The 21338-nt window shown below is 34.3% G+C and overlaps 1 long non-coding RNA gene across 1 annotated transcript in view; it reads left to right on the forward strand.

Moving 5' to 3' along the window:
• The first annotated feature begins 5547 nt into the window (after positions 1-5547).
• Positions 5548-21338, forward strand: part of LOC150098988 (uncharacterized) — a 188820-nt gene continuing 173029 nt past the window's right edge. The window contains exon 1 of the long non-coding RNA XR_016549443.1: positions 5548-5734. This is a non-coding gene — a long non-coding RNA (uncharacterized LOC150098988). The remainder of the gene's footprint in view (positions 5735-21338) is intronic.

Below are 21338 nucleotides of genomic sequence, written 5' to 3' on the forward strand. Positions count from 1 at the left end.
TCCCCCAAACACACAACCATTGCGTTTTTCATTTAACGCATTTCCATGGACAATCATCACATCACCCTTTAATATTAAAGGTTGATGCATTACTGGGCACTTTTCATTATACCGTTTCCAACAAAAATTTTTTTACTTTTCTTCATTATATATACTTGACATAATAAATACACAGCCTTTATTATAAGATCTACCTAAAGGCAATGTAATGTTCAGTACTTCAATATTCCATTGCCTTAGCTGTGTTATTTTTTGGTGGCAAATGCTGTAACTTACGTGATTTACTCAGTGAGTTTTGATTGGTGAAAACAACACCAAATATGCCATGAATACAACGAAATTAATTTCCACGTGCAGTGATACTTTATAAGTTACAGCATTCTTAAGTAATGGTATTCTTATTACATTTATACTAAAAGAGTGCGTTTTCACCGTTTCCAGAGTTCTGATTTAATGACCCCAATCTGACACCTGTGCGATTTTTTAAAAGGGCTCATTTCTTTTTAACTTTTCATAAAATAATTTTCATATTTATTTCACAGTTTGATATACAAAATGCAAATTACCAATATCGGCCAATGCATCTTTAAGACACTTTCCCCACACCATAAAATCGATCTTATATTCTTTACTGTAGTTGCATTTGGCAAGTTTTTTTTAGATAAGCACAATTTCCGTTCTTTAAAGCCTCAGCTTCGAACCCCATCCAGAACGCCAAAAATCTTTATCAAGACTTTTCAAACTGAAGTGAATTAATCGGTCTCATACGAAGGTGGCAGAATTCGAACTTCGTCTTTCGGACCTAAGGGCCTCGTCAGTATCAACGGGGAGACCACTGAACTCACACCCTTGGAATAAACAAGAAGTGGTTTTTAGACTGAGCTACAAGATGAGTTTTTATATTATTATTATTATACCCCAATGGACAAAGTCAGCCGATACGTTGAATGCAGAGTTCTGACATCGAGTGGAACACGAATCGGCAAAAAAATAATAACCAATGCTCATAACATAGGTTTTCATGGTAGGACCGCGATATGCAAGCCCCACGTTACCCGAATTAACATGCAACGTCGTCTTCAGTGGTGCAAAGAGTGTGAACAGTGGGACGTGGAAGCTTGCAAGGCTGTGTTATGGAGCGACTAATCACGCTACACCTATCGAGCAGATAGACGGGTGTGGCGGATGACCTGTGAACGTCTCTTACCACAGTACGTAATCCCAACTACGAAATTCGGAGGTGGTGGTGTGATGGTATGGTCCTGTGTTTCCTGGTTTGGCCTCGGACCTCTGTTTGTAGAGCCACGAACATTGAACTCTGAGAGGTATCTAAACATTCTGGGCAATGCAGCGCTTCCTACTTTGCGACATTTCTACTGGCATTGTCTCTTTCAGCAAGACCATGCACCATATTCATAAGGGTGATGTTGTTGTAACTGCGTGGTTTGTGGACATGAACGTTATCATACTTGACTGGCCTCCACAGAGCCCTGATCTCAACCATATTGAACATCTGTTGGATGAACTGAAGGATCAGGTGAGGCAAGGGGCAGCCCAAAACCTCATTACATGCTTACAGGAAGAATGGTCCAAAATTCCTATTGATTGCTATCGTTCACCTTGTGGAAAGTATGCTCCGTAGAATTGCTGCAGTAATCTCAGCGAAAGGAAGTCCTACATCTTATTAAGATGGACGCCATGGTTGTTTGTTCCTTACACTGTGGCATCCGTTGACTTTCCAGAGCAGTGTATACTCTTTAAATCTATTAGTTTCAAGAGTCGAAATTCTGCTTTGGGATTTCTTCACAAGGAAGGATAAAATTTTAAATAAAAATTATGAAAATAAAGAAAAAAGATCGGCGAAGCATAAGTATGAAATCTGATAATTGAAATTTAATTGATTATTAAAATGTATCTCAATTGTTGACATTTTTCTGACACTCTTTGCTAGTAGTTTCTTATCCTTGATCCACTTTTCAAGATCGCATCGTTATTTTATTTATTTATTATTTTTAGTTGAAAGTCCGCGCGTTTAGCCTAGTGACTGTGTGCTTTGCAACCCACGTTATGCCCGGAGAAGGAGTGTCCTAGGTTCGATTCCGTCTACGACGTGAGGAGCTTAAGGATCTTTCTCAGCCATAGCCAAGTTAGCCGGTCTTGGGCGTGGACAGCAGAGTTTTTCCCCCCACTTTATTTGGGGGGGTTTCATCCCACAAGCAGGCAAACCGGCCCCGTGAACACACGCTGCTACAGTCAAAAATATACATCCCCTCCCCCCAGCGGCAGGCCGGCTGTGGGTTGTACTAACAAAAAGTCGCATCAAAATGTAACACGAAGACCCTGCATTGGAAGTGGGATAAACGCGTAGAGGAAGAAGAAGATTATTTTTAGTTGAAAAATATCCCCGAAGGAATCCGCTAAATTTCAGTGATCGATTCCTTGAGTAGTTTAAACTAAGTTTAATCAACATTGGTACTATTTGGACTGTTGGGGAATACGATTTTCAGTCAAATATCCAATTCTTCTGCTTCACCTTCCTGGAACACCTGATGATATCGGCAACTCCTGGATTTCCTATTGTTCGCTATTAAAATGATATTTGAACAAGTTTGAATTTCCATTTATAAAATAAATATTTAATCCGTTGTTAAACCCTTTCTAACCAGGACTGGTTAGAATTTGGATTTTTTTATTATTATTATTATTTATTTTTACCATTCGCGGAATTAAAGCCTTAGCAGCCTCAGTCGATAGCAAAAATTCTCTTTGGTTGAACAGACTTAGGTTCGAGTCCCATTAGTTAATCTCATGCGGGAATGGTAGATTTCCTCTCCCGGTTTTACATCTCACAAAACAGACAAACCATCTAGAAGAACATGCACACATGCCAGTATTCTCATAGCCTTAATTGTTTCGATCGTTTTTTTTTTTTTTCCCAAATAACAACAACAACAAATTGAAGCACTCCGTATGCAGCTATAAGATTCAAAATATCCAGAAAAAATTCCATGATTAGTATATGACATTATACGAGGTCATAAAGTCATTACATCTGAGTTCAGAATCGGAGTTTAGTTTCCCTGAAAGGAGACTAAACGCTCACAGCGACCCGGTAGGCTTAACTTACCTAAAGATGGATCTTCACTGCCATGATAAGGAACACATCACTGGCACTGAAATATACATCCAAGCTTGAATATTTTTTTTTTTTTAAATCCGATGAAAAACCATTTTTAAATTAGCCTCTGACAAGTGCAGTTTACATTGTTGTTTGAAAATGAAATATGAATTGAAACAGATTTGGAAAATGAATTATTTTTTCTTTTCAGTTTTAAATCAGATGGTCACAGAAAACATCAATGGCATATTTTAATCAAAAATGTTATAATTAAAATGAAATCTTTGTTGTTAAGAATATTTATCAGTAGGAAGGTTCCAAGTACCCTTTCGCTTGAAAAATTAAATCCCGAAACAAATGCTTTTATTGAGAATTCTCGTAACGGAGAGCCAAATGGGATTTCAGTGAACTGTGTTTGTGGATGAAGAGTAGCGAAGCAGAGAAAGAGGAAGTTGGAAATGATGAGTTAATGGTGATATGCAAATTAATAGATAAAGTCAGCGCCGTTCAATAGATTTAAAGAACCATGAAAGATTAGTGAAAATAAACAACATATATGTGAACGTCGTATTCCGTAGTTTCACGAAAATAAAAATACTATAATCGAAACAGGCATTCAGAAACTTTCTTTAGATCAGAATCTTAAGAGTAATCGTTGAGCTTGAAAGACAGCGAAAGATGAACCGTAAGAGAATGGACAAGACTGGATAATAATAAAACTTAAGAGGAAAGTAAGAAACAGAAGAATAGAGAGGTCTTACCTGAGGTGATGGTCTTACACCGGCGGTGAAATTCATCTGCACCTAAAGAGTGTCCAACATCACGAATTAGACTCCAACCGTATAACCTTTTGGTTTTACAGTGGAGTAGCTCTCCGACTAACCAACACTCATTTGGTCAACCAGACCGACGGATCTTGATTTGATGCAGATGAAATGTGGTACCCACTATATCCAAAAATGTCAGAACAACACCAGTGTATCAAATTCTTCTCCAGAATAGGAAAACTTCCACAGAAATCTTGAACACGTTTACTTGCTTTCGGAGAGTAAATAATGGCAAAAGTCAAACATACTTTTGATTTAATTTTTTTTTTTTTTTTTTTAAGTTTTTAAAGTAGAAGGACGTCTGTTGTTGATCATGATGATATTGGGAATGTTCATCGACGAAAAAAAAATGGTGTACTAATTGGGAAATATCTGCTATTATTGTACTTTAGTATTAGTACCGAAGGCAACTAAGGCTATGAAACCAGCAATTTATTATATTGGCTAGTTGCTATTCTCCGGCTGGTTTCATTGTATATATATATATATATATATATATATATGTGTGTGTGTGTGTGTGTGGTTATAGCCTTTCGGCTGTTTAGGGTCATCTATATATACGCCACCATCTAGGGAAATAAATGAACTATGATCAAGGTGGTTTCCCGTTGCCTTCCTTGCCGTGCTATATTCTATGACTGTATCGTGTGTGTTCACGGGGCCGGTTTGCCTGCTTGCGGGATGAAAATCCCCAGATAAATTGTTGGAAAAAACCTAGGACACTTCTTCCCCAGGCATATGGTTTCGAAGCGCATAGATATTATCTGTCTGAGAACACTTGCCCATGGATTAGAATTCATATCGTCCAAAGGTTTTATTCGACCTGTCATTTCTCCATAGCATGCTAATGAAGTCAATATCGTTGAATAATAACTAAAAGATAAATATATACCATTAAACTCCGTACAGTCTTAATCTGTATGGACGATGCTTTGGTTGGAAAGACCGAAGTTCGAATGCCATCTAGGATGTGAAGACCTTTCATCAGGGATGTTTAAGGGAGGATGAATTTGCTGATCACAATTTTTGACAAGAAAGACTCGAGTTGTATGGAAAATTTTTAAGAAAAGTTTTGTTAGTAAAGGTTTTTAAAACGTATTGAAAAAATGTAAATACGATATCAATTTAAAATTAAAAAAAACAATATAACGTAGATTGAAATATTTATAACTATTGGATGTCATAGCACTTGGGGTATTTGCGAATACCCAAAGTGCAGATCTCCAATTGAAATTTTTTTTCTAACCCGATTAGATGCATCGGTGTAGGTGAATTACATCATTAGCTTCTATTGAAACATTCCTTTTTAACTGCGGGCTTACTTTTTTATATTTTATTTAGCATTGATGAGTCATTTTGTTTATTTTTTCTTGGAAGTGCTTTGCTATTCCTTTTCGCCATCCACTATATCACCATTTCGTCACTAACAACCTTTAGAGACTTCTAATAATCGACTATCCTCGTGCTTAAAGACGTCTTCCCCCTTACTGTCAAAACTTTCGTGGGGACACGTAAAGCGGCGAAAGAAACGCGAGCGTCTACAAGCAGGTTACCCGGGACGAGACGTGGAAAACCAGTCTGGAAGGTAATGTCGTCGCTAACAAGAGTACACCATGTTCCTCTAATGTCTGGATGTCGTGTCTGTTCCTTTTATTCCCCGAACGTGCATTTGTATGTGTATGTGTAATGTGCAAACTTTTACAACTCTAGGAGTGGGCAGTAAACAAGTCGGTCATTTACTCACAAAGCTATCATGAGATTGCTTAAACTTTTCCTGGAACTTAGAAAGGTAAGACTACAGTCGTGTGCTTTTATAACTTCTTTCCCTCCCCACTATGAAAGTTATCCGATCAAACTGTGTGTGTGTGCGAAGTTGCAAACATCACCACCCTTAATTGAACTTTTAGGAAAGTAAATGGACTTTAGTATTTACGCACTTTAACCACCTTCCCTCCCTCCACCTGTGAAAATATTAACGAACCTTTTAGCAAAGTTTGGTGCTAAAGTTGTGGACTACTAATTAGTTATGGTAATAATAGATAGTTTCGTTCGCTGTAAAGAAAACTTAGTGTTAGTTTATAGCTAAATTATTATGGTCGATTACGTTACATAAACGTCTATATGTAAAGGCGTGTTTTGATCAGGAAGCGCCTGCTTACTTCCTGTAAGGGCTTTGAACTCTAGACCAAGTCTGAATATTTTTAAAACTATATGCAAAAACTCGCAATTTTTTAGATAATATACGTCCAATATTAAACTTTTTTTAATGTTCAATTGTTGTTATTACTATTATTAATTGTATCAGTTATTTTAGTTTTAATAAGTTGAGTTTATTATCAATTGTTGTGAATTCTATTTTTATTTTTATAATTTTTATTATTATTTTATGTTTATTATTACATCTAAGTACTTTCCTAATTATAAAATTTGTTTCAACTTAATTACTATAAAAAAAAATAAGAAGAAGAAAAGGAAATATTAGCTTTGATACTAAAAATGCATACATTTTGGAGATTTTTTGTTGTTCTGTTATCAAATTTATATTCAAATAAGTCGGTTTAGTTTATCAGTTTTATTCTGTAATACTTCGTTGTTTAGCGAAAAATATAACATACCCTGAAAAGCCTCGCCCTTCAACAAAATAATGGGGAATATTTTGGACTGTTTATTAGTATTCGATAATGCTGAAAAAAGCCTTACAAAATAAACTTTTGAAGTTTCGTTAGCTATAAAAAGATGACGGATCTTTAATATCCTTGTTAGATGTTGCTTAATTTGCCAAATTAAAGCTTTCTGGCTCTATATCATAGTATTTAAAATATCTTGTTTTTTTATAACGCACCTGTTACGAGAGTAATATTAAAATGATTGGTGGTGCTATTCGTCTGTTTTAAATATCACTTAACTCGATTATTAAAAAGCTGTTGGATTGTTGTTTAAATGTTTGCCATTTATATATTAATACTATAGCAGTGACTTTATAAACAACATTAACAGATTTTTGAAATTTTACTAAAATAATTTCTGCTTTTACTGACTTGCAAAGTACGACGCTAACTTCCTTTTAAAAGATCACTGAACTTTGGATTTTTTTTTGTTTAACTGTAAATATATTTTGAAAATTTTATTACCTCAAAATACGTTACGATTTTGTTACTATCTAATTTCCCTTCGACCTCAATTTTTCACAGCATCTACTTTAACCCAAACAATACTTCATTGATATACAGTTTAAAAGTTTTACGTCATCATCAGACCTTGTTTTGTCGTGCGGTTAGTTCGTCAGCTAGCGATTAAAATCATGGGATACATTTCCGGAAGTGTGGAAAAGTGCTTGTCGCCAGTCGGTTCGCTCGCGGGCTCAAATTAACAAATTCTCAGATAAGGTGTGCGCAGACATATAATTATCGTGGTTCACGTGACGAAAACTGTTGCGATCTTTATGCAGTTATCTGACATTGTTTGTTTAAAAGGCGGTTTTTGTGTTACTAACAGCCTATCCGAACATATTGATAATGAAAAATGCATGTCCTGTACAAGAAATGGAGATTATCATAAATAACCAGCCTGGCCAAGTAATACATTGTTGGAGATACGTAATTAAATAGCTAACTGGATGTTCTGTTGAATTAATGGATGAACGAGGTTAAATTTATGTGAAGAATGGATTTAATCTTTATGTACATTTTTATATAAAAAGAAAAAAAGTCTGCAACGCCATTTGAAGTTTCTTTTATGAATTTGATTATAAATATAAATAAACTAAACTAAACCAAACCTTCCAATTGGATCCTTGCTCAAAAAAATTCATGTAATACTAGCTGAGAAATATATAATATTTTGAAAATATGATATAATATGTATGTTAAATTATATACTGGAAAATTATATATCTGTAGAGGACAGTGTAAGGATAAGGTGTTATTGAGCTGTATAAAGCTCTGATCATGGCAGGAGGGTAACAGCAATAGCCGAGCCTCAGTTAGAACTTCATTGGCTACAGCATTGCCATCCATTAACCTCCCGTCTAATATAATGTATTGATATTGATATTGGAATTTTATAGGAATTTTAAAGGTATATATTCTGTATTTCTAGAATTTTAGAACAAATTTTAAATTATATATACTTTTAGAATATAAATATAAGTATAATATATGTTGCATTATTATTACTACTACTAAACTTTAAAATACACCGATAAACTTATACATTTTAACATTCTAATGTCTCTTCGTAATACTGAAGTAAGATAGTTATCCATTTTGTTTTATTGCATTTATTAGCTTAGTATAACAGCATATGTTTGTTTGTTTTTTCATTTTGTTTATTACATTGATACGAAATGAATATTATTGTTTCTATTAATATATTATAAATATAGCAGTAATATATTTAGTCAAACTTAATATTCAAGTTTTTTTTTTTTTTTAATCTAGCTCTTTATTAAATTTTGAATATTTTTATACACCTTTTTATGGTACTTGAGAGCTTACCAAGTATATTACAACGGTTATTTAAGGTCTTTCAAAGTAATAGCGAATTATTTTGCGAGTATCTTGCTCGATTATTACGATAAAAGTGCTCATGCGATAGTTGATGTTGAGTTGGTGGAATGAATAAAATTAAATTTAAAAAAAAAGCGAGAAAAGAAAAACAAAATCTTACTGAAATAGAAATTCTTGTTGCAGCGATTATAATTAAATGACAAAAAATTAATGAATGCTTAGTTATAATAAGGATATAATGAATAAACTATTATTATATTAGTATTAAATTTTAAAATTCATAACCTTTTAAGAAACGTGGGTACTCTTTGGTAGTATAATGCTCGTATTACTACTCAATAATCTCAAAAAACCTGTTGTCATGGAAACATAATGCGTCATATCCGTATAGAGCATGCAATTAATTTATTTTAGAGATACCTAAATTTACCAATCTATCGCTTATTTCAAATGGAGGTGTCTGAGGGAGAAGAAGGTGCCGGAGAAATATGTCAGGTTGGTGCAGGAAATGTACAGAAATGTGAAGACAAGTGTTCGGACCTGTTTGGGACAGACAGAAAGTTTTCAAGTAACAGTTGGCTTGCATCAAGGGTCAGCATTAAGTCCATTTCTGTTTAATATTGTGATGGAGGTGGTAACAGAGGAGGTGAGAGAAGATGCACCTTGGACAATGTTGTATACAGATGACATCTTGCTGTGTGTAGATTCAAGAGAAGAAGCGGAAACTAAACTGGAAAGATGGAGAAAAGTACTGGAAGAGAGAGGTATGAGACTGAGCAGAAGTAAGACAGAGTATATGTGTTGCGCAGTGGGCGGTGGCCAAGAGACAGACCTGGAGCTGGAAGGAAATGTCATCGGGAAGGTGAGAGACTTTAGATACTTAGGTTCGACAGTGGAAGAAGATGGAGGAGCTGAGAAGGAAGTGGGATGCAGGATACAAGCAGGTTGGAGGAACTGGAGAGATATGGCTGGAGTGTTATGTGATAAGAGGGTGCCGATCAATCTGAAAGGCAAAATTTATAGGACAGTAGTGAGGCCAGCTATGACATATGCTATAGAAACTGTGGCCCTGAGGAAAAATAACATTAGCAGGATGGAAGTAGCAGAGATGAGAATGCTTAGGTGGATGTGCGGTGTGACCAGAAAGGATCATCTGAGAAATGACTATGTCAGGGGAACAGTGAAAGTTACGAACTTAGGAGCGAAAATACAGGAGGCAAGGTTGAGATGGTTTGGTCATGTGATGAGGAGGGAGGACGAATATGTGGGAAGAAGGGTCATGCAGATGGATGTGCAAGGAAGGCGGAAGCGTGGGCGGCCAAAGAAGAGATGGAGGGAGCTGGTAGAAGAGGACTTGAAGATGAAGAACTTGGATGTGGTGACAGCCCAAGACAGGAAGGTGTGGAGGAGACTCATAACAAACAGTGACCCCACTTAAGTGGGAGAAGCTGCAGAAGAAGAAGAAGAGATACCTAAATTTACCAATCTATCGCTTATTTCAAATGGGCTATGCTGATATACTATATTTTTTTATTAAAATTATTGATATAAATCTTATTAATGTATTTTTTATTTAAATAATAATACGTTAGAAACTGTAAGATGTACCAAATAATTATAGAAAAATGCTTATTGACTTATTTATATTATTATTTTTTTAAATATGAATTTGTAACACCTTCATAGAAAAGATAAAAGATTGCGATGAATTTTGGGCTTTGTTAATTATTTAAAAAAAATGTTAATAATAATTCTTGTAGAATTAGTTAAACAAATATACATCATAGGCTAATTAAAATGTGTACAATTAACTAAATGCAATTATTATTTTTAATAATTTTATTTTTATTTTTAAGATTTTTAATATTCTATATTAATAGGTTATTCGTTCTTGGACTAAGTTGGCTGTTGTTTGGATTACACCAAACCAATAGACTAAGTAATGAGTGTATTGTTTCCAAAATGTATTATGCCCTGGCCAGTTTGCATGATAGGGAGAAAAAAAAAACGAGAGGGAACATTTTCTATAGCGATTTAGCCCAGTTAACTCAACTGAAAAGCATTTATTAAGTTCTTCAGGTCCTAGACTGTATTTCCAATCCATTTTAAAGTTTCAAATTTTCAGTTGCCATTTTTAAATTTTTCAAAACTTTCAAATTTTTATATTTATTAAATATAGATTATGTAAATTTTATATTTAAATAAAGGTGAATGTTTAATAAGTTTTTTGCTATTTAGTTCATATTCCGAAAGAAAGATTTTTGGCTCTTCTTTTTCTGGCAAATTTAAGATTCCACTTTCTGTTTCACTTGCCTGAATTAGAACATCTTTAAAGGAGAATATCAACAGAATTAGAATCCAGAGGGTAATGGATGGCAATGCTGTAGCCAATGAAGTTTTAACTATTGCTGTTACCCTTCCAAGACCAAAGCTTATAGTTCAATAACATCCCATCCATACATTTTCTTCTACAGATAACGGAGAATGTGAAAATCATTCTCGCTTCACCCATCTATCCAAAAAAAGCGATCCTAGTATACTATTTACCAGATGGAAAGCAGAACCGAATACAGCCATACAAATGTTCGGAAAAACCATCCCTTCTCACAAATCAGCCAAATATCTAGGAGTTCAGCTTGATAAAAGCCTAAACTTCAAGACACACGTCGTTAAAAGCCAACCAGACCATAGCCCAGCTTTATCCACTCCTGAATAGGAACATCCTCCTAAACATAAACAAAATTCTCCTCTACAAATCAATGATAAGACCTCAACTAACCTACTTCTCACCAGCCTGGGACACACAAGGAAGCATTGAGCGCCTAAGAATGGCGCTAAATGCTTCCTTGTTCATCAGAAACCTCGTGCTACCCCGAGAAGCTAACCTGCCAGACATCAAAACCCGCATGATGGGCATTGCAGAAAAATTCTTCACAGTCACAATCACTCAAATAAGCTAATTCGACAAGCAGGCTTTCGATCATAGAAGATCTAAAGGCTTCAATCTCAAAAGAAAGCACTCACACTAAATCTTCTTCCCATTCACAAATAAGAACTCGGATAAAGGGATAAGGAGTCAAGGACTCAGTCCATCACTCAAAGAAGTTAACAAGCGATTATAATCATAAATCGCTTATTAATACCAATCAATAACAATCTTTGGATTTTAAATTTAAAATATTAATAAGCCTGCTTATTCTGCCTCAATTATTGAAACTTTCCTATAATTATCCTCCCCACAGGGAGAACCAAAGAAATGGATCGATCGTCGCATTTATGAAAAACCTCGGCGAACCTTGTTTTGTATGAAAATTGATCTAATTTTATTTCAGAAAACAATTTCCCCCTCAGATATACCTAATGATATTAACGAAACATTTAAACAATTAAATACTGACGGCTTGGTTGGTCTATCGGTTCTCCAACCAAGATGCTGTGGGTTCGAGTCCCTCCGTGAGAATGAATGTTCGTGATTGTCATTAGGTGGGAGATAAATTTCATCGCTGAGTGTGAGACCACTTTCTCGCTTACCAGAGGCCTGAACTGGCTTGAAAAAAAGGCTCATATTTGGTCTCTAGAGCAGGAATTCCGAATTATTTAAAAAGAAATAAAAATCCACAAAGTTAATGAAATGAAAAAAAAAAAAAAATCACTGTCCCACCCACTTTTTTAACAAATTTTATAAGATGCTTATTAAATCGTGGCTATATATTCCATAATTTATTATTAAATACACAATCTAATAGCTTAAGAAATATATGCAATTTATTAGCAATATATAAATACATTGAACACTGAAAGTAAAATAGAATATAAAATTCACAGCGTTACAACACAACTTCCTGTCACAACACAACTTTAGCACTGCATACTATAACTTTTATTTTAATTTCCTAAGGTTATGTACTTTAGTAGTGATAAAAGCAATTAATATTATTTATTATTACTTGAAGATAAATAAGACATAAATTTCTTTGAAATACATTATTATATTAAGGTGAATAAGTAATAATGTTTATTGTTTTTATACATCTTAACAAAACTCGTATACAAGAAAATTATGTAACTTTGAATTTCTTACAGTGTGGTATTGATATACTGATTGGAATCAATCGACCGTGAGATGCGGTGATTGATTCATTCAATCCAATACCTTTGGAGGGTAATGGATAGCAATGCTGTAGCCAATGAAGTTCTAACTGAGGCTCGGCTATTGCTGTTACCCTCCTGTCACGATCAGAGCTTTAATAGCTCAATAACACCTTATCCCTACACTGTCCTCTACAGCTTCGTCCCTTTAAGCCAGTCCTTATAAGGACTGTAAGTGTGGTATTGAATAGAAAAGTCCTTTTTAGGACTTCCAGGATAACGAATGGCAATGCTGTAGCCAATGAAGTTTAAACTGAGGCTGGATATTGCTGTTACCTAGTCATGACTAGAGCTTTTAGCTTAATAACACCCCATCCACACAGATTTTCTTCATTCAGATGACGGGATAAAGAGTCAAGGACTCAGTCCATCTGCCAGTTCTTTTAATATAATATATCTTGGCAATACCACACTGTTTAAGAGCAGTGTGGTATTGCCAAGATATATTCTCATGAATATATTAATTTTATTGTTAGTAGATAATGGAAATATATTTATCTTAGCATATCTTGATGTTTCTACATAAAGAAATATTAATTTTATTGTTAGTAGTAATAATTGAAATATATTTATCGTAGCATATCTTGATGTTTCTACATAAGGAAATATTTCATTCGTTTTCTAGAGTTCGAGTTTCCTTATAGTCCTTATAAGGACTGGCTTAAAGGGGCGAAGCAAGAATGCTTTTCATCTTCCCCGTTATCTGTAGAGGACAGTGTAGGGATAAGGTGTTATTGAGCTATTAAAGCTCTGATCATGGCAGGAGGGTAACAGCAATAGCCGAGCCTCAGTGACAACTTCATTGGCTACAGCATTGCCATCCATTACCTTCCAAGGGTTAAGGGAATGATAAATGATAATCTTGATTTTATTATTATTTTAATTTAATGTATATACGTTTTGAAACATTCGAAAAAAAGTTTGAGAGATTAAAAACATTAATTACTATTAAAATGGAGAATATTGTGGATCCATCCATGTTTTATAGCCAAATATAGGTAGGAGTAAAAGTTTCGAAATTTATTACAGAGTCTATGACAAAATACTCTTTGCATCGAAGTTGTCTTTATTTGTACTACTGCCTCTTACGGTTTCTGCCTTGTAATTTTTGAAACATTTAAGTTTCTTTATATTTAGCTATAAAATATAGCTGGATCCAAAATATCCTTCATTATATTTTGACAAATTGAAAAATTTCGCCTCTTAACTTTAGTTATTAATTACTAAATAAAGTACCTAAAAAAGCAGACAAGTTTATATTGATGGCGAAGCTAATCAAACGGATTCTGTTTTATTATTGCATTTGTAGTCTAATTATGTTTTTAATGTAAATCTGCTTTAAAAACAACATTTCAGAAAATAAATTCTGGTACGTGCAAATGAGTTCGAGCCTGTTTGCATAGAAAATCAGGTCGGATTCCGTATACAATCGATAAATGCTGGCGGTGCTTATTGTCGTCTTCTGTCTTGAATATGAATCTGGCAGACGATCAGAAATAGACGGTAATAAGTCCACTGCTGTAGATGTAGACGACAGGATGTTTGTCATTTCCCGATAGATATAAAAGAAATGCTTATTTAGAAGATCTGGAATTTTCACCCTAGTCGCGAAATTTTTCTTCATTTATCTTTCGCATGTTAGAAGGAACCATAATTAAGCCCCAACTCATCATTTCAACACCAGCGGGAAGTCTTTCCGCTTTCTGAACACACAAGGGTACAAATGAAGATAAACCAAACAGGGAAGGCATAGCCTGTTATCTTAAAGCATCTCACATGTTGATTACTAGGTCATTTCTGTTTCATGTCAGCATACGAACTAATCCGATCCCTGTTGTGGGTGACTTCGTTTACTTCCCTCCCAAGAAATGACTAATGCTAAGTACTACACTTTTTTATTGCATTAAAAAAAATCCTTTCAACCTCCTAAGAAGTATATTAAAACTATTCTAGCGTGAAAGACATAAAAAATGTCTTTATAAATTCTCATCACTTACTGTGGACTGTTTGTTGTACGTGTAGTGTGGCTCGGAATTGATTTCACTTCAACCTTCATTAAGAAGCATACACTGGCAACTGCTGCAGGTAAAATAGTGTGGCTGTTAGCAGCGATGGGGAAGATCTCGGTGGAACAAAGTGTTGATTTAAGTCTGACATAAACAAGACCTTATCAAGAAAGGCCTGCGTCAACCAGACACGATATTTGAGTTTGCCCTGACAAAGAGAAAACGCATAAAACTCTTCAAACGAATTAAGTATGCGTTAAGTAACTTGTCTTTCTTTTAAGGCGTTTATCTCTTCTCCCTCTTGAACGCTAGTATATTAAACAGATGGCAGGATTCCCTAACCTTATGTTCGTTAAAGAGAGAAACTTGGGATATTATGTTCCGAGATTGACTAATGTGTTACATCACCGCAATCTCAGTGTTCGTAAAGGGCATTTGAACCTCTTAAAACGGGTTTGCATTATCATAATTAACAAGCAGTAAAACAGTTTGGCACCTAGTCGAAAATTTTAAGGTGTTTTCTTGAGTAGTATTCATTAATACAAATAAATTAAATTTTAAAAGCCTTAAAAACGTATATAACATAGAGACGTAGCAATTAGAATTGAAATTTTACTGCCAGGCTAAGTTAAAAATTATTCGTGAATTTAAAAAAAAAAAAAAATATATATATATATATATATATATATTATGGGAGTACTTCCGTAGTGTAGTCGGTAGCAGTAGCACTCTTTTCAGACCTGGATTCGAATACAACGCGAATTCAGATTCCGTATAGGATACGGGAGCATTCATGAAGGATTTTCACATCTGAAGGTGAGCCGACCCCCCTAGGAGGAGGAGAGTGAGAGGATTGTTGTGTAATATGGCGGGTACATTGGGTTTCACGTTAAAAATAAACAAAATAAAACATGATGTGCTGATTATTAAAGGAAACATTCCAAATAAAACTTAAGACAATTAAAAACGTGCCTGCATCCTTATTGGTTACCACTCAGTGACGTCAAACGCTTACTATGCCGAAGAGCATCTCTTCCACATCGAACACATAAAGGCAGATAGAACGATAGTTGTATTAATGCACGGCTCAAGTATTTGCACACAAGGCGTGAAACAGATTCAATTTAGAGAATCATATTTAGGCGTTCGTTTACTACTTTGAGCTAAGCCTTCTTAAGTAGAAACGCATTAATTTGAGCAGTCCCGAGGGGTTGTTCCCGAGTTAAATTAATAATGAACCCTAATCCTTGCTAACAGCTTCCTTTTCTGGCGTATACCGTTCAGACTTTCATAATGGAAAACGGAAGGATCTTAACACATGACTTCCGGTATAGGAATCGAGGATATTATTATTTATACTTCGTTTTGAATAGCTACCAGGAGACTGTGAATACAATCACATCTGTATTTAGCTTACCTGAATCGATCTGTCTTAGTTTCGCGGGTTTGTGCTTCCATTAACGATAAAAGCACCATGAATGAAGTGTTTCTCACCTGGTCCACTGGTATTTTGTACGAAATATAGACTGTATTTGTGTTCTTTTCATTATCGCAATAACAACGTAACCATTACAGCTTATAAGTCCCAGCTCAGAGAATTGTTTTGTGTAGCGGTTATATACTTTTGGTTCGGGAGTGGAGTTGGGGGGGGGGTACTAGTCAAAGTTTTATGCACTGTGGTAATGTTTTATGTTACCCTAGTATCCAGTTATTTTCAATATTGCTATAGTTACTGTAATAAAACTGAGATAACTAGGATAACACGCAAAAATATGTACTTTTATGATGTTACATCAATCATATTTAATGAACTTGCGCCTTCCTTACAATGCTGTTTTTACGACCACTAACAAGGACACCAGAGGGAGCTTTTGCATATTACTGCTGAAGTGAAATAATCTCAACGCGTAGGAGATCTTAAATATGCGAACACAAATTGCGTTTTCAGAAAGTATTCTGTTAACGTGTCAGAATTCCACTGTTTTCTATGTAATGGGTTTAATGGGGAGAAAAAAATACAATAGCTAGACGAAGCAGAACCCTAATTGGAGCTTGTATTGTTAACGATGGGAGACAGAAAATATTTTAATTTTGTTTATAATGCGTCCAGTATATTAGCGTCAACATCGCAGGTTGGAATTTGTCGTTTTATTTTTAAATAGCTTTTAAATTTCTTTGGAGAAAGAAATGGTGTTGCTATGACTTTAGACAACATCTGAATTTTCTTTAGAGAAAGATTCGCTAATAATTTTAGAATTTTTCTTTTGTAAATGTTTTTTTACTTTTTAAAAAATTTTTTTTTTTTAGATCAGTGATATTTCAGTACTTCCTTTAACTTACTTTAATAAGACAAACACAAGCTTCGAAAGATATGAAAAAAAAATCGAATATTTATTTTTATCGGTAACTTTATTGTACTCATTATCATTATTATTATTAAGTATATTTATTAAAATAATGATAATTACCATTTATTTTGTATTTTCGTATTGAAAAGAAAATAAATAATAATGATTTATAAATACTCTGTATTGTTACAAACTTTATTATTGTAAAATTTAATATTGGTTAAGTTAAACATAATAATATTTAAACACCTTTATGAAACTTAAATACTAATCTTTTAAGTATTAGTTCATTACATCTTATGATATAATATATTATAAAATCTACTGTAATATAATATATTATAAAATCTAATGAACTAATTATATTATAAAATTTAATAGATTTTATAATATAATATATTATAAAATCTAATGAATTAATATTAAAAGTACGGAAGTGATCTGAAGTAATCATATATGTAGTGACATCACTCATTATCACAGTAACTGAACTTAAAGCTTTTTGTTTGTGTATGTATGTCATGAAAATAGTTTATTTATATTTATAAAATAAATGTGCATCGTTTTGAAACATTTCTCTAATTTTTCGACTAAAATGGAAAAGACTCGACAGTTAGTTAAAGACTAATCATATACAAATTTCATTAAAATCAGTCCAGTTAGAGCGAAGTTGTTAGATGTATACTAGGGTTAACGAAAAGGAATAGGTGCTTATCCATTATATGCAAAACGCAAATCAAAAATCACATAATTAGAAAACAACGATTTAAAATTAAAATAAAAGGTTTCTAATGTCCGAACTTAAAAACTCTAAACTTCAGCGTAAATATCACAGCAGGGTCAATTGCAGTTTTTAATATATTTACTCTTTTTTGTTTTCTGAGCACGAGTTTGTGATGCATTAAATATCATCCCCCCCCCCTTATGTTTTTTTTTTTTTTTTAATACACACAGAGCGAGGAGTCACGAAACCTATAACACTGCAGTATAGCGTGTGAGCAAGTACTTAAGGAAAAAGTAAGAATCTATTGATGGATTTTTGAATAGCTGAAGGTTACGGTCTTTACAAAAGACATCGTAAAGAAAGCTGTTCTGCAGAGCATAAATACATGGAATGAAAGAGAAAAACAAGGAGAATGAAAGAGAGAACCCCCCCCCCCCCCGTTCTTACAATCTTAGAAGAAAATGGAGTGGAATCTTCCCCACAATAAATAAAATAAATAATTTTAAAAAATGAAAAGGTAAAGAGTAGAAATGGATTGTCTACGAGAAAGTGATTTTATTGATTCTGTGTGAGAGAGAGAGAGAGTTACAGTGACAACTAAATTTAAAAAATAATAAATTGTAATGGTTCTGGAACAGTTCTAACAAGGTGCGCGCAACAGTATTCAGTAGTGATGTCGTTTATTATTACAATGCGTGAATGTAGAGCCATTTTAGTTGATGTATTGTACACATTATATTTATTGTCATTTGTAACATATTTTTCCCCCTTTGAATCGTAATTTGCCAAAAAAAAAACAAAAAAAAAAAAACGGACAGATTTAAGCCGAAATGATGATGACTAGACAACTTTTAGAAAAATATCTGAAATTCCAAATTTCAATAAAATCAAAACAAAAATATTATTAAATATGCATATATTTAGCCAAGATACGTTAAAACTGTTATTCTCGATATAAATACAAGATTGAGGGGGGGGGGATAAACTTTTTTTTCAGATATTTCAGATAACAGGATATACTACCGCCTCAGATAATTTGCATTTTAAACAAATTAAAAAATAATAAAATATTTATTTTGTTCAAAAGCATTCTCTTGCACGAGAGACTGGTTATAACACAAATGTTGGTTTATTTCGATTAAATAATTTTTGTCAAAACCAAAAATAAATGGTAAATAAAAATTAATTATATTAACTAATTTGCATATCCAAAGATGTTGTTCTAATCGCTCCCCCCCCCTCCCAGTCGTCTTTGTGTAATTTCTTGTATTCTCAATACGTGCAATTAAACGTGTTTACGTGTAGTCAAAATCCCCATGACCGAATTTCAAATCATCACGGACTATTTTCTTGATAGGGAGATTCACCGGTAAGTAATTATCTCAATTAAGATCACTTTTCCTGCAGAGGAGGGAGAAATACGTCAACAATCTCCCCTAAGCCACTATAACTGTTTCGTATCCTCTGCTTTCCACCTTCTGTGCAATAATCCCCCATTCGCCACTGTTCTTAAATCCTACCGAATGATCACCCGCTAGCTGCACGTGTGAATTAGCGAACGTTCGTGCTGTTTTGTTGGCCAACAGGTTTGAGTGAATTGTCCGGAAGTATTATGCTCCCAGTTCAGCTGCAGTTTATGAAGAGTCTACTTTGCGTCAACTGCTAAACTGTCTCATGTTTATCTGCAGTTAAGACAATTCATCGGTTTATTTAAATAACTCGGTTGTGGTAATAACGTCTCTCTCTTTCTCTTGTTTTGTATCTTACGTTGGAAACTGCAAGCACGTGACTCAGTTGCTTTCCACTAGTTGCTACTAAAAGATTTCGATGTTACAATAACGAGAAACTTGATTGAAATTTGGTCATTTATTTTATAAATACAGAATATAAATATCTAATGTTACGTAAAGGTTTGCCTTTTAATTTTTAAAACAAAATTTATTTTAACTTTTCTATCAAAATAACGTTGGATATATATTATTCTTTCTTTTATAATATGATATATTAAGAAGGTTTAATTATTTCTTTTTTTAACTTGGTTAAACTTTATACACCAATTAAAATTTAACTTATAAAACTATATTAATCAAGCATTTTCAAAGCTAATTTGAGGCACTGTTTTTTGCTTTGTATCTTAATTGGTCACATATTGTAGTCACATTTCGGTGGTTAGCCTCAATAGGGGTTTCTCTAGAACTCCCTGAAAAGATTCTAGTTAAGAGTATTTTCAACAAAGTTGATTGATTTATCTTGGAGTGTCATGTTCTAACCTGCCCTCATTGGTCTGGTGGACAACCTATTCATCCTCCAATGGCTTCGAATCCGCTAAGGGACATGGATGTTTATGAATATCTTTATCTGGGAAATAAATTTCATTGCCTAGACTGAAATATCCATCGTCTTATTGACGATGGGGAATAATTAGCCAAAGAACTTCAATTTCTAATAAACACTACCACAAAATGGATTAAATAGATGCACCATCTCTATACTCTTGTCAACCGATGATACATCCACGGCGATGAGGAAGTCAAAGGTTGTATTTCTCTTTCCTATAATGGTCCTATTTTAGTGAAAGTAGCCAAAATCCTTAAGTAGTATAAAATGAAGTGTTTACTCATTTCATCAAAATGCAATCAGTATTTTGATTCGTTAAACCTAAACATAGTCCTCTGAAATATCCAGGAGTTGATCGCTTACAGTGTAATTGTAATTCGCACACAATTAGCTATTTTGGGAGTTCATATCCCTTATCATCGGCCTTTATAAAATAATAAAAGAGGACTGGGGGCAGCAAGTGGTGAGAGCGGAAGAGATCAAAAGGTAGAGTATGATAGTAGGGTTATAAAAGAGGCCTCATTCGACCAATTTAGTCCTATATAATCGTCAGGTTGTGGCTAAAAATCTCCCTAGACATCACTCTCACATTTGTCCTAAAAATGAAAAAAAACATAGATTATCCAAAAGAAATAAACAAAAGAGACAAAATGATCACGAAGACATATTGTAATAACGATTGATTAGAGATCTAAATGAACAGAAAAAATGGGGGAAGAACCTGACCCGAGTGGTACGGCTCTCAAGGAGCTGATAAACCTCGATGTTAGGCTTCGCAGCTCGGGTTTAATCAGGTGAACCTCCTCGTATTTGTGAACTATAAAACCAAAGAATTATTTTATAAAAATAGACACGATTTAATTTGCCCCTGTGTCATGAAACAGATAATAGGTGGCTTGCACCATTCGCTGAAGAACCTTCCATCCCCTAGCAGGTATCTCTCCTATGCCAAGAACCCAAGCAAGCAAGTAAAAATAAAACCCACGGAGGACCCTCGCGTATATTCTATTTTCATCCTGTATGTGAGATTTTTTTCTCACTTTCCAGATATGGTATTTCAGCACATTTACTAGGAGAATTAGGAATTTCTGCGTTTTTCTAACAGGTAACGGGAACTGTAAATACACGACCTCCGCAAAGGTCAGCATTGGGATGCCTAGAACGTTACTGAGTCTTCGCCAGATACGCTGAGCGGGGTACAGAAGTCGAAGAAATGTCCCACCGTTTAAAAGTTCTGACAACCATCACAAAACTGATCGCACCGTCTGGGTCTGTACCGCGACTTTGTCCACTTTACCGAAGATGCCCACAATCTATCTCC

This window comes from Typopeltis vanoorti, chromosome 15, assembly GCF_054136105.1.
Source record: "Typopeltis vanoorti isolate ZY-2024b chromosome 15, IOZ_Tvanoo_1.0, whole genome shotgun sequence".
NCBI lineage: Eukaryota > Metazoa > Arthropoda > Arachnida > Uropygi > Thelyphonidae > Typopeltis > Typopeltis vanoorti.